Here is a 15,187-nt window from a genome sequence, read left to right on the forward strand (position 1 = left end):
TAGAGTTACAGCCCCAGTGCAGCTCTTGAAGTCATCATTGCCGTAGATGAGTGACAGTTCAGTTTTCAGCTTGGCCTTGTTCAGCATTGGGTATGCCTCTGCGGTGGTGTTCAGTGCAGCGTCAGGGAACAAGTTGTTGTACTGCTGGAATTTGTCTCCCAGGAGCAATGTAGCACTGATCAGGTGCTTGGTAAAGGAAAATCGCTCCGCAGCATGGGCCAAGATTGTCGCAAACCTAAAGAAAATATAATAGAATAGAATAGAAATACCTTTATTATCCCGTATGAAATTTGACACTGCAAATCGCTCAACATTTAAACAGGACAGGTCACAAATTAGAATAATAACACAAATCAAATCAAGTTGCCTAGGATAAGAGTAGAGTAAATAGAATAAAATTAAATGAAATAAAATATACAGAAATAAATACAGTAAGAATATACTGAGCATGGGGGAAGCAGTGTAAACAATTTGGTCAATATAACAATGATCATAACAATTTGGCCTCCTGCCACTATCGAGCTGCCGTGCTTCTGCTCAGTGAATGAATACACTGATTTAATACAATGTGGAGGTGGGGGAGATTCGTCCTCCAGATCAATGAGGACACTTGGTAAACAACAGGTCTATTGTAGGTATTGTGTCTACTAGTATATTGTAATTTGTACAACACTCTTTTATTTCCTGTCGTTAAGAACAGAGCCGGCCCTGAGGGGGGGGGGGGGGGGGGGGTGCCATCTGTTGATCTCATTCCTGTGAAGGCCTGAAAAGGTGTGAGGGGGGGGGGGGGCTGGCTTTGGCCTTTGGATAAAAGCGCTATATAAATGCAGCCATTTACCAATATCAATATACAGTCAACTCGAGAATTATTGGCAATATAAAATAATTAAAAACATTATTTTATAAAAGACCCAACAGTACACCACATTATATTCTATCTTAAATGATTAAATTAAATGAAATAAAATATACAGAAATAAATACAGTAAGAATATACTGAGCATGGGGGAAGCAGTGTAAACAATTTGGTCAATATAACAATGATCATAACAATTTGGCCTCCTGCCACTATCGAGCTGCCGTGCTTCTGCTCAGTGAATGAATACACTGATTTAATACAATGTGGAGGTGGGGGAGATTCGTCCTCCAGATCAATGAGGACACTTGGTAAACAACAGGTCTATTGTAGGTATTGTGTCTACTAGTATATTGTAATTTGTACAACACTCTTTTATTTCCTGTCGTTAAGAACAGAGCCGGCCCTGAGGGGGGGGGGTGCCATCTGTTGATCTCATTCCTGTGAAGGCCTGAAAAGGTGTGAGGGGGGGGGGGCTGGCTTTGGCCTTTGGATAAAAGCGCTATATAAATGCAGCCATTTACCAATATCAATATACAGTCAACTCGAGAATTATTGGCAATATAAAATAATTAAAAACATTATTTTATAAAAGACCTCTGTAGCGATCCTCTGAAGTTCTTCTGGGCTCATCTGAGTTCTGCGTCCCTCGCCCGGTGGCTGCTGAGAGGTCCATTCGCCGCAGAGAGTAGGGAGGGCGTCTCTGAACAGAACAGAACAGAACAGAACAGAAAAGTTAAGCTTTGGTTGCCACCTGCCAGGTAAAATAACATGACATTGTGTAATCTGGTTATAAACAGAGGGTGGAGATTTTAATTTACCTGATCTTCTGCACCTGGTCTGTGAATTTCTGTATGATCCCCTGGACAAAGACTGTGTCGATGGCGCGCTTCTGGAGCTGGTTGTACAGGATGTCCACATGAGGCATGATGCGGTGGAACAGTTCCAGGAAGAAGATGAACTTAGCATCCTCCAGTAGTCTCACAAACCCCCCTGCTTCTCGGACAGTAGACTGATCAAATGAGCCTGAGTCCCGGATGTCTTCAAAACACAGGATGAGGTCGTCTTTGTGCTCATAAACAGTGTTCACACTACGGCTGTGGAAGTTCCATCTCACTGTGCTTGCTCTTGGGAGTCTGTGGGCTACCACTCTATCAAGCACACTGGTTATCTTGGGAGAGCGTGCAAAAAATACAGTGAAGCCAGCCAGGTCAGAGAAGAACTGTGTGACTCTGGAGATGTGAGATGTCACCTGCTGCATTATGAGGTTCAGTTGGTGAGCATAGCAGTGGACATAGTGTGCATTCACATAGACATCTTGAATCTTCTTCTGCACACCACCTGTGGCTCCTCTCATGACACTCGCACCATCATATGCCTGGGAAATGAGCTTGCTCTTCTGGTCATCAGGGAGGATGGAGCTCAACCTAGTTAGAAGGGCTGTGGCTATGGAATCAGCTGTGGCACTCTGGAGAGGTATAAACTCAAAAAACCTCTCTTGCACAACGTGGGCTTTATCAATGTACCGCAGCACAAGCACCAGTTGACACTCAGTGGAAATGTCTGTAGTTTCATCAGCCTGGATGGAGACAAAGTCTGCACTCCGAATTTCTTCTATGATATACTCTCTCAAAACTGAGAGCATACAGTCAAGGAGTTCATTCTGTACAGTCTTAGATGTTCCCTTAAATACAGTAGCGTTCTCCAGATGCTCATGGAGAACTGCATCTAGTGATGATACGAAATCCACCAGGCCTCTGAAAACACCAGGATTAGATGAGCCTTCACTTTCATCATGTCCACGAAGGGCTAACTCAAAAGCACCACAGAACTTAACACAGTCTATTATTTTAGACAGGATGTGTTTGTTCTTGTCAACCTGTTCATTGTGCATTCGGATCCCAATTCTGTAGCATGATTCAAGCTGAGTGACAATGTTTACTCTTCCAAACATAGCTAGTCGCATAGCATTTTCCATGTGGACTCTGCTCATTTCATGTTTCTTTGTTTTATCCGAAATGTGCTTCAAATCGGTCATACCAGTCTGAATCCATGCTGGATCTGATCCATTCGTTTTAAAAAGGAGGCAGGGAAAGCAAAATAAAGCATTGGTTTCACTGCATGCAGTTAGCCAAGATTTCTTACCAAACCAACTTCTGTTAAACAACCGAGTATATTGTCTCCCTCTATCCGTGGCGACTTGCTTAATGGTGATCTCAGGTTGGTGTGGTCCAAGTAGTTTCAAGTATTTTTTTTCTTGCATTGTCCGTCTTTCAAACGGTGTTGATTTGATGGATTTAACAGAATTATCCAATTCCATGGTGGTAGCTTTAGCTAACTATAAATCGAAATGAAAATACTCAGTCCTTGAATAAACCGAAGGCGTCTTTTCTTTTTCTCTATTGTGAACTGTAGTAGTGTAGTTGCTGTTGTTGACGAGTAGACTGAACTTGCTGACTTGCTGTGATAAGATACCTCCCCCTGGCGCGAGAAATGCGGCTATGGAAAAAAACTGGCATCGCGTCGGCCAATCAGAGAGCGTCTCCGCGAAATGCGGCTATGGAAATTATTCACGGAAGTTCACTTTTGCTGCCTAGACCGCTTCAAATAGCGCTCGGATTCCAACATAATAGTCATATTTCAACGCACAACGGCGTATGCACTGATTGGCTGTGACGGAGACAGCGATCAAACTGTGACGCGCAGTCAGAGCGCTATCGCTTCTTGTCCCGGCGAGAAATACGAAAAAATAAAAAAAAACGTCACTTCCTGCCCATGAAAACGCTGTTTTTTTAATTTAGATAATAACGTTATATTGTGCATTGGAAATACAAACATACTTAAAACGAGTAAATATTATTCATTTTAAACATGTTTATATTATTTATAGGGCTATAAAACAAAAAACAAAAAAGTTTTATTTTTTTCTTATTCTCTCATTTAACAGGTGGGTCGGCGCCCATAGCGCCACCAGTGGCGAGCCGCCACTGATAGGAGGTGTACTGTATGTCAAATGTCGGTCATGTGGTGGAAGTGTTTAGTACAGTCACACAACAGAACACCGCTGTAGAGTACAGTCACACAACAGAACACCGCTGAACACAAGTTGGTTGCCTTTAATATTCACGCGTCCAGGTTGGCTACTAGTCCATACTGATCTGAGACCAGTTTATCAACCCCCATCGAGATCTGCAGTCTGTGTCACACAACTGCTCTTCTGCCATATGGATGTTGCGAAAGGAAATCACTGTCTGCACTGACTTTTCTCTCTCTCTCTCTCTCTCTCTCTCTCTCTCTCTCTCTCTCTCTCTCTCTGTCTCTCTCTCTCTCTCTCTCTCTCTCTCTCTCTCTCTCTCTCTCTCTCTCTCTCTCTCTCTCTCTCTCTCTCTCTCTCTCTCTCCCAGGAATTACCCTAAACCACTTATATCACTTATATTCACCACGGTATAAAACGGGAATGTATGGATGGAATTTTTTTTCTTTTTCACATCTTGAACGATAGATACTCTGTGTCAAATGGGCCACATAGTATTGCATCCATAGCTATAATATAGAATATAGTTATAGCGCTGCAAACAAGGTGACCGACTCCATTGGTTTAATGCGTGGCAGCACATAGCCATATCCCGTTCCCAGCGTGGCAGAGAAAGAGTTAAAGCCCAACCTCCAGGTTAAACCCTACTGATCAATTATGGGTAGTTTACATCATTGGTATATAATTTCATTATTTATTTTTTTCCATTTGACACCGGAAATGCCACTCTGAAAGAGTTAAAAAGGTCCACGCGCGAATCAAAAAAGCTTATCAAACGCCGACGTCACTACAGGTGCATATTAATGAGCCGAATCTAAAAGCTAGCACGGCCGTGACGTCACTTCAGGAAATGTCTTGCCCGTCCGGGTCATAGTACTAGTTCAATGGTGGCCCACTCGGTGCATCACAGTTAGCCTATATAGCTCCGCCGTCCCTGCTGCCTACAGTCGGGACCACTACACTGACGTTAGCCTATGGTTCTCTCCTCTTTGTGTGCCCCCGTCCTCGCGGGTGTCCTGCGGAGGAGCTTGTGGACGCGACAACAGCGGCGGCCGTTGTTAGCTCATAGCTATCGTGTTTGTACCACTAGCCTTTACGGGCTCGAGCACCCTACAGGCTGCCACCATTGTTGCCGTTGTCGCGTCCATGGCCCCCCGGCAGGGTACCCGTGGGGACGGAGAGAACCATTTTGGGTCGGCCGTTCATGCCGGCCAGCGAGCCGGATGTCGGGATATTTTGTTAGCACAATAGCTACCAAGCTAAGCTATGTTAGCTACTAACGTTATAAACACAATATGTGTACAACGACACAATGATTTACATTATTACAAATATGGTAACGTGGTTGTGGCTTTAGAGATGGGTGGCTATAATCACGGAGCAATAGTGTTAGGTGAAACAGATAAATTTTCATTCGGCTAGTAGTAGCAAGCATATATCAGTGCCTGCCACTAGCTGTGTGTGACTGTTACATCCCAATGTATATATTCCCCAGTGTGTGTCTCCATGTGTGTGTGTTCTCCATTTTGTTTCCTCCCTCCAGCCATTGTTCCCTTTACCATTGGTCCCTGCCAGGCCAATCCTTCCATTATTGCAAAACAGCACCGATTGGTGGATGGCTTTCCAGACTCCAACACTCAATCCACACCACCCAATCAAGGATCACCCCACACCTGTTAAAACATGGCTTCTCACTTCAATCTTTCTCTCTCTCTGGCATGAGGCTAGGCCTGTTGTGATTTTGGTAAACCTGTAACTTTGACAGTATTGCATTTCGTTTATTGGCCTTTGGTGCTTAGTAGTAATTTCCTTGTGTGTGTATGGCCACAGAGAGAGCATTGTTAGATATAGTTTGTTGTTGTATATATTCTGCCTTTGTTTCTGTATAATTAATGTGTTTTTCTCTCTTTCTCAGGAAGCACAGATGGGGTGAGCTGCCATTTCCTTTGGACATTGTTTTCTCCTGTTTTGGTTAGGTAAGAGTAGTTTAGGTAATGTAATCTCTTTTACCATAGATTAGATTGTGTTTATTTGGAGTATAGTGGTGTTTGTTTTGTTGTTTTGGCCTGGGCTCACCCCTGAGCTACATGTGCTTCCTTTGCATCTTTCAATAAATATCATTGTTGTTTACAAACCTGGTCCATCTTTTCTGTCAACCAACTGTTATGTTACAGCCCTTTACCCTTAGACTCACAGGGGTCGTAACATAAATGGGGGCTCGTCCGGGATTTGAGGTTACCCGTTACTCGTGAAATGCTAATTACTGCCCAGAAGGCTGACCCTTCTCTTGCAAAATGTTTCTCTTCTCTTGAAATAGAACAGAGGAGAGAGTTGCATTCTTATTTTGTGGATGAAGGAGTTTTGATGCGTACATGGAGGTCCCATGGTACTAGACTGGCAGAGCATGCACAATCGGAGATAGGGCTACCAGATCAGGTACCAGACTGGAGCACTGTTTATCAGATTGTTGTCCCTGCAGTTTATCGTCAGCATGTACTGTTCTTGGCCCATGACCACCCTTGGTCTGGACACTTGGGAGTCACTAAAACATACAACAGAATACTTCAACATTTCTTTTGGCCCGGTTTGAAGTCCGATGTAGCACAGTACTGTCGTACCTGTAGTACCTGTCAGATCACCGGAAAGCCAAACCAGGTAATTCCACCTGCTCCCCTCTGTCCTATACCAGCGGTCGGTGAACCATTTGAACATGTCATAGTTGACTGTGTTGGTCCGTTGCCAAGGACCAAAGCCGGCAATCAGTTTTTGTTGACAATAATGTGTACCGCCACCCGTTTCCCTGAGGCTATCCCTCTTCGCAGAATTACAGCGCCTGTAATAATTAAGGCTTTGACGAAGTTCTTCTCCACGTTTGGACTGCCTAAGGTAGTACAAACGGACCAAGGCACCAACTTCCTGTCTAGGTTATTTGAGCAAGTGTTACAGTCCCTGGGTATCCGACATATAGTGTCCAGTGCCTACCACCCTGAAACTCAGGGGGCTCTAGAACGTTGGCATCAGACCTTAAAGTCCATGCTGCGTAAATATTGCTTAGACACAGAGAAAGATTGGGATGAGGGTGTCCCCCTTGTTCTATTTGCTGCGCGAGAGACCATACAGGAGTCTCTTGGTTTCAGTCCTGCTGAGCTCGTTTTTGGGCACACTGTTAGAGGGCCTCTGAAAGTTCTTAAAGAGCGGTTCATGTCAAAGGGTGCCAGCACACCCACTAATGTTCTAGATTTTGTTAGCCAGTTTCGAGAGCGACTGCATCAGGCGTGCTCTCTCGCAAAAGAAGCGCTCTCTTCTTCCCAGAGAACTATGAAACGGCACTATGACGAGAAAGCTGTTTCTCGATCTTTCCAGCCAGGTGATAAGGTTCTAGTCCTGTTACCTATCCTTGGTTCTGCTCTTTCCGCTCGTTTTTCCGGACCGTATGCAATAGACAAGAAGATAAGTGATACAGACTATGTGGTTCGCACCCCTGATCGTAAAACGTCACTCTCGTGTTTGCCACATCAATATGCTTAAACCATATTTTTCCAGAGATAGTGTGCAGGTGAAGACCTCAGACCAGACAGCCGGACTGGCCGTCTCTGCTGTTGCCTCAACTCCAATAGTTCCGGACTCTCCTGACGTTAGTGGTGAGGATGTAGATGGCTTGGAGTTGCGCAATGCAGCCCATCAGGGTGCTAGATTGTCCAACACTGAGATGTTATTGAACCTGCCCACTCACTTAGCACACTTACCTGAGGAGCAGCGAGAGGACATCACAAATTTGATTCAGGCCTACATGGCTCTGTTTGGTGATGTTCCCTCCTGTACTTCTGTATTGGCCCATGATATTAAAGTTAACAATGCTGTGCCTATCAAGCAACATGCATACCGTGTTAACATCACCAAGAGGGCCATGATGCAACAGGAGGTTGACTATTTGTTAAAACATGGTTTAGCCAAGCCAAGTTGCAGTCCCTGGAGTTCACCTTGCTTGTTAGCTCCCAAATCGGATGGAACTCCTAGATTTTGTACTGATTTCCGAAAGGTAAATGCTGTCACCGTGCCTGATTCCTTCCCACTGCCCCGCATGGAAGATTGTATTGACAACCTTGGATCTGCCACCTATGTTAGCAAACTAGATTTGTTAAAGGGTTACTGGCAGGTCCCTTTGACCCCCCGTGCCTCGGAAATCTCGGCGTTTGTTACTCCTGACAATTTTTTGCAATATACTGTAATGCCTTTTGGAATGCGTAATGCCCCGGCCACTTTCCAGCGACTGGTGACCCTAGTCCTGGCTGGTGTTCCAAATTGTAATGCCTATCTCGATGACCTGGTTGTCTATTCGACCAACTGGCGTGACCACATGACAACCTTGCAAACTGTCTTTGACCGCTTAGCTGGAGCCTCCCTGACCCTTAACCTTGCCAAGTGTGAGTTCGGCAAGGCTACGGTTACCTATCTTGGTAAGCAGGTAGGACAAGGCCAAGTGCGTCCGGTGGATGCAAAAATATCTGCAATCACAACTTTTCCAGTGCCTACTACTAGGCGGGAATTGCGTAGATTCCTTGGGATGGCTGGGTATTACCGTGGTTTTTGCCGAAACTTTTCTTCTGTCGTCACTTCTCTCACTAGCCTGTGTAGCCCGTCCAAACCATTCATTTGGACAGCTGATTGCCAAAATGCATTTGATAGTGTTAAAGCTCTCTTATGCAGTTCCCCTGTTCTCTCTGCTCCAGATTTCTCCCTGCCGTTCCAGCTGGAGGTGGATGCCAGCGGGGTGGGAGCTGGAGGAGTGTTATTACAGGAAGATCACGATGGTGTCAGTCACCCGGTTTGTTATTTCTCCCGGAAATTTAACAAACATCAACTAAACTATTCCACTATTGAAAAGGAGACTTTGGCTATGTTGTATGCGTTGCAACATTTTGAGGTGTATGTCGGTTCGAGCGTATTACCAGTGGTAGTATACACCGACCACAACCCATTGGTTTTTCTGTCGCGGATGTACAACCACAATCAGCGCCTCATGCGTTGGGCGCTCATAGTGCAAAATTATAACCTCAGCATAAAGCATAAGAAGGGGTCTGAGAATGTGTTGGCGGATGCTCTATCTCGGAGTTAAATCTCTCGTGCTGTCGACTTGTTCTATTTTGCTGTCGACTCGTTGTCTGTTGCTGTCGACTCGTTCTACTGTATATTGCTGTCGACTTGATCTATTTTTGCTGTCTACTCGGTCTATGTTGCTGTGGACTCGTTTTATGTTGCTGCTAGTTTTTTCATAGCTCTTTGTTTTGGAGTGCATGTTATCTCGGGGATGTTATCTCGTTGTTAAAGAAAAAAAAAAAAAACATGTTTAGTTGGTAGTTTATGTAGACATGTTTTTGTCTTATGTATGGGGGTGTTACATCCCAATGTATATATTCCCCAGTGTGTGTCTCCATGTGTGTGTGTTCTCCATTTTGTTTCCTCCCTCCAGCCATTGTTCCCTTTACCATTGGTCCCTGCCAGGCCAATCCTTCCATTATTGCAAAACAGCACCGATTGGTGGATGGCTTTCCAGACTCCAACACTCAATCCACACCACCCAATCAAGGATCACCCCACACCTGTTAAAACATGGCTTCTCACTTCAGTCTTTCTCTCTCTCTGGCATGAGGCTAGGCCTGTTGTGATTTTGGTAAACCTGTAACTTTGACAGTATTGCATTTCGTTTATTGGCCTTTGGTGCTTAGTAGTAATTTCCTTGTGTGTGTATGGCCACAGAGAGAGCATTGTTAGATATAGTTTGTTGTTGTATATATTCTGCCTTTGTTTCTGTATAATTAATGTGTTTTTCTCTCTTTCTCAGGAAGCACAGATGGGGTGAGCTGCCATTTCCTTTGGACATTGTTTTCTCCTGTTTTGGTTAGGTAAGAGTAGTTTAGGTAATGTAATCTCTTTGACCATAGATTAGATTGTGTTTATTTGGAGTATAGTGGTGTTTGTTTTGTTGTTTTGGCCTGGGCTCACCCCTGAGCTACATGTGCTTCCTTTGCATCTTTCAATAAATATCATTGTTGTTTACAAACCTGGTCCATCTTTTCTGTCAACCAACTGTTATGTTACAGCCCTTTACCCTTAGACTCACAGGGGTCGTAACAGTGACTCTCAGCGCCCCCTGGTGAGCCCCCTGGTGCCCTGCACCTGTTGTGACGATCATTTCGATTACACACGCACGTTATGAACCATTGATTAAAATATGCACGTGCGTGGTGATTGTGTTGGGCAGACAAAATGTTTGATAAAAACACTAAAACTGGGTCAATTTCAATACTTTTTTTTCCATTCTTCATGAAAGTCACTGTTGGCCTAGTCCACATTGTTTATTGAACAAAAATACAACGTGAAGGTTGACCTTTAACGGGCACACGGACATGATGCTTGGAAACAGAGCGAGGAGGTGACTGTTCAGAAGAGCAGCATCTCGGGCCAATGTCCCTCTACAGCAGATAACAAGTTCCTTTTATTCCCTTTTTTTCAAGTGAAGGAAAGGGATTCTTGTTATAAGAATGACATGAATTTTAAAGACGATTCTTTACCTACTCGTTTTGTATGAAGACTTATTTTCTTCAAACAAGATTGTATCCCCCTCATGTCAAGAATGAATTATTTGTGTAGTGTAGTCATCTAAACAGTAGCGTCACAACTATTTCTCAGCTTAAAAGTTTTTTATGAACTGAATCCTTACCTTAACCCTAATCATAACCTCACTGTTTACAGGGACATCACGCCACACCTTAACCTAAACTAGAGATGAAAAATAAATATTGGTGTGATCATTGATTTTCGCAGTTATGATACATTTCAACAAAATGCAGATTCATTCTAGCCAGAAGACAACCCTGCTTTTTAATTAATTTGAGATATTAATTGTGGTTGGGAAACTGAACATTATGCATTAAAGTAATGTTTTACATAATAGTTTTAGTTTTTTGTTTTGCATATATTTAAATATATATTTGTTTTGTAAGGTTTTAAATTAGTACACTCATTTGAGTAGTGGAAAAGGGGTAGGATTAAATAAGTGTATACTTCTTCCTACTCCTTTTCGAACATGTAAATCGAGTTATGCTTTGCTTTTGTTTATTTTAAATTTCATTTAATTTCTTGAGATCAATGATTTGTTTTCATTTTATATTGTTTGTATTTATGTACATGTTCGAAATAAAGATTTCAAATAATTTTTTAAAGATTAGGGCTGTCAGTTTAATCGCGTTAATTAGATAAATTAATTACACAGCAAAGTATCGCGTTATGAAAATGTACTCAAAATATATAAAAAAATTATAATAAACATTTTAAATCTCATTAATTCCATAAGAACGTAGAATAAACATTTACAAACTTTTTTTTTATATGGTCCATTTGCATGTTCTTGGAATCTGATTCTAGGGACATCTATGGATCTCAGGGAATGTATTCCCAGTGTCAGAAATACTGTGTCTGTTACTAGGCTTGAGTAAATTGTAATGAACCAAATGAGAATATCAATTACATAATTTTTTTTATTTTTTATCTTTGACTGTGAATAACACCACGCTAAAATTGACCAGACCTGAAAAATCTAAGCAAATGAAAAAAGGGAAGATGATTAAACAGAAGGTTTTGTAGATACAGTACTGAATTCTGCCATCCAGACACATGCCACTTGAAATATGATTATAGAATATAAAATATCAGGCCTAAAATGGTTATACAGACACACACACACACACACACACACACACGCACACACACACACACACACACACACGCACACAAAACGTCAAAAGAGAAGAGATGCCTTCCAACAACTCCAAAGAGATTAGATTGATATTAACATTATTGTCTGATTGATTCTAGGGACGATGGCAAATAAGTGTATTTCCAAATTTTTTTGGAGTGTTCCTTTAACAGTTATGCACATTATGTTTATATTTCATCATTTAACGTTTGTATTACATATACATATCAACAACAGGTGGTACAGTATGACTTCTGAGGGTATACCTGGATAGTGGCCCTGTTATGGTTTGTAACCGACCCCAATCGCACAACACAAGACAGGTATGAGAGTAAGCCAAAACAGGGCATTTATTCATTACATAACAAAAAGCGGCACTGTCCCTTTAAGGGGGAACACAAAAACACAAGAGTCAAAGAAAAATAGGGAAAAATGCGGCACTGTGCCTTTAAGAGGCGAACAGGCTAAGGGACTAAGGCTAAGGGACAGGGCCAGGGCAAAATGTCAAGGACCAGGACCAGGGGCACTGGAGAGGGGGACAGGGACAGAGGCCCGGAGAGGCGGGCTGGAGACAGGGACAGAGAACAGGGTTAAGGCCTTGGACAGGGCGAGGGCCAGAGCTGCTTACAGGGATGACAGGGTTCCGACGGCGGAGGCCTGGCACGGGAACAGGGGCCCGACGGCGGAGGCCTGGCACGGGGACCAGGGGCCCGACGGCGGAGGCCTGGCACGGAGATCTTCCTCGGATGCTGCAGACGGGCAGCGCAGAACACAGGGGTCCCAGGGGACCGGGGCGAAGAGACGCATCCTCCCGTGGAACTAGGAAGCGATGCGCGCCGGCTTGACGTCTGGAGTGGGAGCGCGACGGCTTGACGTCTGGAGTGGGAGCGCGCCGGCTTGACGTCTGGAGTGGGAACACCACTCCAGGCCTGGCACGGAGATCCCCCTCGGATGCTGCAGACGGGCAGCGCAGAACACAGGGGTCCCAGGGGACCGGGGCGAAGAGGCGCATCCTCCCGTGGAAATAGGAAGCGATGCGCGCCGGCTTGACGTCTTGAGTGGGAACACTGGAAAACCTCCCGTAGAGAATTAGAGAGCGTAGACGGCGTCCCACTCCAGGCAAACGGCGACAGGTGGTGAAGTACAGGGGTGGCACGACGTCTCACGCCGGAGACGCGGCAGTAGATTTTAGTAACAAGAACGACCCGACCAGGACTGGAGGGAGGTCCAGGTATTTAAAGCCCTCTGGGGCGCTAATCATAAACTATGACAGCTGCGAAAGGTAGTCCAAGGGTGGGGGCTGGTGAAGAGTAGAGGAGAGTAAAACATCGCAAGGGTGGGGGCTGTTGAGGAGAGTAGACAGGGAAAGTCCAAAGGTGGGGGCTGGTGAGGTGAGGAGACAGGGAATAAAGGTCCAGGGAACAGGCGAATCCTCACAGTACCTCCCCCTCCACGGGAGCCACCGGGCGACCCAAAAAATCAGACAGCGGGGCAGGGGACATGATAAAGCAACAAACAAAAAAGAAAAAACTGGGCCATGCTAGCAGGGGAAGCTACACCTAAAGTGGGGCTAGCAGAGGGACTGGGTAGCTGCCAGAGCATTGCTAGCTACAGGGCCTATGCTAGCTGTACTGCTACAATAGCATAGAGGCTGCGCTAGCTGCCGGAGCTAGGCTAGTAGACACGGCTGGACTAGCAAGGAGAACAAGCTAGCTGGAAGGACAGTCCTAGCTGTGGGGAAACTGACCTTGCTAGCTGAAGGGGCAGTCCTAGCAGTGGGGAACAGGGTAGCTAACAGGGGAGCTAACGAGGCTAACAGGGGAGCTAACAGGGAAGCTAACGAGGCTACCAGGGGAGCTAACAGGGGAGTCAACAGGGGAACTAACAGGGGAACTAAAAAGGGCAAACTCACATACACTGTCTGTGCTGGCTGGGGTCGTCGACTGGTCGGGTCGTACTGTTATGGTTTGTAACCGACCCCAATCGCACAACACAAGACAGGTATGAGAGTAAGCCAAAACAGGGCATTTATTCATTACATAACAAAAAGCGGCACTGTCCCTTTAAGGGGGAACACAAAAACACAAGAGTCAAAGAAAAATAGGGAAAAATGCGGCACTATGCCTTTAAGAGGCAAACAGGCTAAGGGACTAAGGCTAAGGGACAGGGCCAGGGCAAAATGTCAAGGACCAGGACCAGGGGCACTGGAGAGGGGGACAGGGACAGAGGCCCGGAGAGGCGGGCTGGAGACAGGGACAGAGAACAGGGTTAAGGCCTTGGACAGGGCGAGGGCCAGAGCTGCTTGCAGGGATGACAGGGTTCCGACGGCGGAGGCCTGGCACGGGAACAGGGGCCCGACGGCGGAGGCCTGGCACGGGGACCAGGGGCCCGACGGCGGAGGCCTGGCACGGAGATCTTCCTCGGATGCTGCAGATGGGCAGCGCAGAACACAGGGGTCCCAGGGGACCGGGGCGAAGAGACGCATCCTCCCGTGGAACTAGGAAGCGATGCACGCCGGCTTGACGTCTGGAGTGGGAGCGCGCCGGCTTGACGTCTGGAGTGGGAACACCACTCCAGGCCTGGCACGGAGATCCCCCTCGGATGCTGCAGACGGGCAGCGCAGAACACAGGGGTCCCAGGGGACCGGGGCGAAGAGACGCATCCTCCCGTGGAATTAGGAAGCGATGCGCGCCGGCTTGACGTCTGGAGTGGGAACACCACTCCAGGCCTGGCACGGAGATCCCCCTCGGATGCTGCAGACGGGCAGCGCAGAACACAGGGGTATAATAATATAATAATATAATAATAATAATAATAATCCTCCCGTGGAAATAGGAAGCGATGCGCGCCGGCTTGACGTCTGGAGTGGGAACACTGGAAAACCTCCCGTAGAGAATTAGAGAGCGTAGACGGCGTCCCACTCCAGGCAAACGGCGACAGGTGGTGAAGTACAGGGGTGGCACGACGTCTCACGCCGGAGATGCGGCAGTAGATTGTAGTAACAAGAACGACCCGACCAGGACTGGAGGGAGGTCCAGGTATTTAAAGCCCTCTGGGGCGCTAATCATAAACTATGACAGTAGCGAAAGGTAGTCCAAGGGTGGGGGCTGGTGAAGAGTAGAGGAGAGTAAAACATCGCAAGGGTGGGGGCTGTTGAGGAGAGTAGACAGGGAAAGTCCAAAGGTGGGGGCTGGTGAGGTGAGGAGACAGGGAATAAAAGTCCAGGGAACAGGCGAATCCTCACAGGCCCTGTGTTGCTCAATGCGTAGAGTCCTCAGCACTTTGAGCATGGCACTAATACTGCCAAGGTTAGGGGTTCAATTCCCATTGGGGGCCACCCGCACTGAGAACAACACGTACAATTAACTTGTCATCACTGTAAATGAGGGAAACCTCAGTGCTTTCACGAGTATAAATAAAGGTTTGAAATGAAAATATGCAGTGAATCTATTGTAAAGTGGTATTGAAAGAAATGCAGTTGTTAATTAATTAATTCAATAGAGTATATAAACGTCCCTGAGCGAGGAGAGGGAAGGAATCT

Source organism: Notolepis coatsorum (assembly GCF_963971535.1).
Source record: "Notolepis coatsorum genome assembly, contig: SCAFFOLD_257, whole genome shotgun sequence".
Lineage (NCBI taxonomy): Eukaryota > Metazoa > Chordata > Actinopteri > Aulopiformes > Paralepididae > Notolepis > Notolepis coatsorum.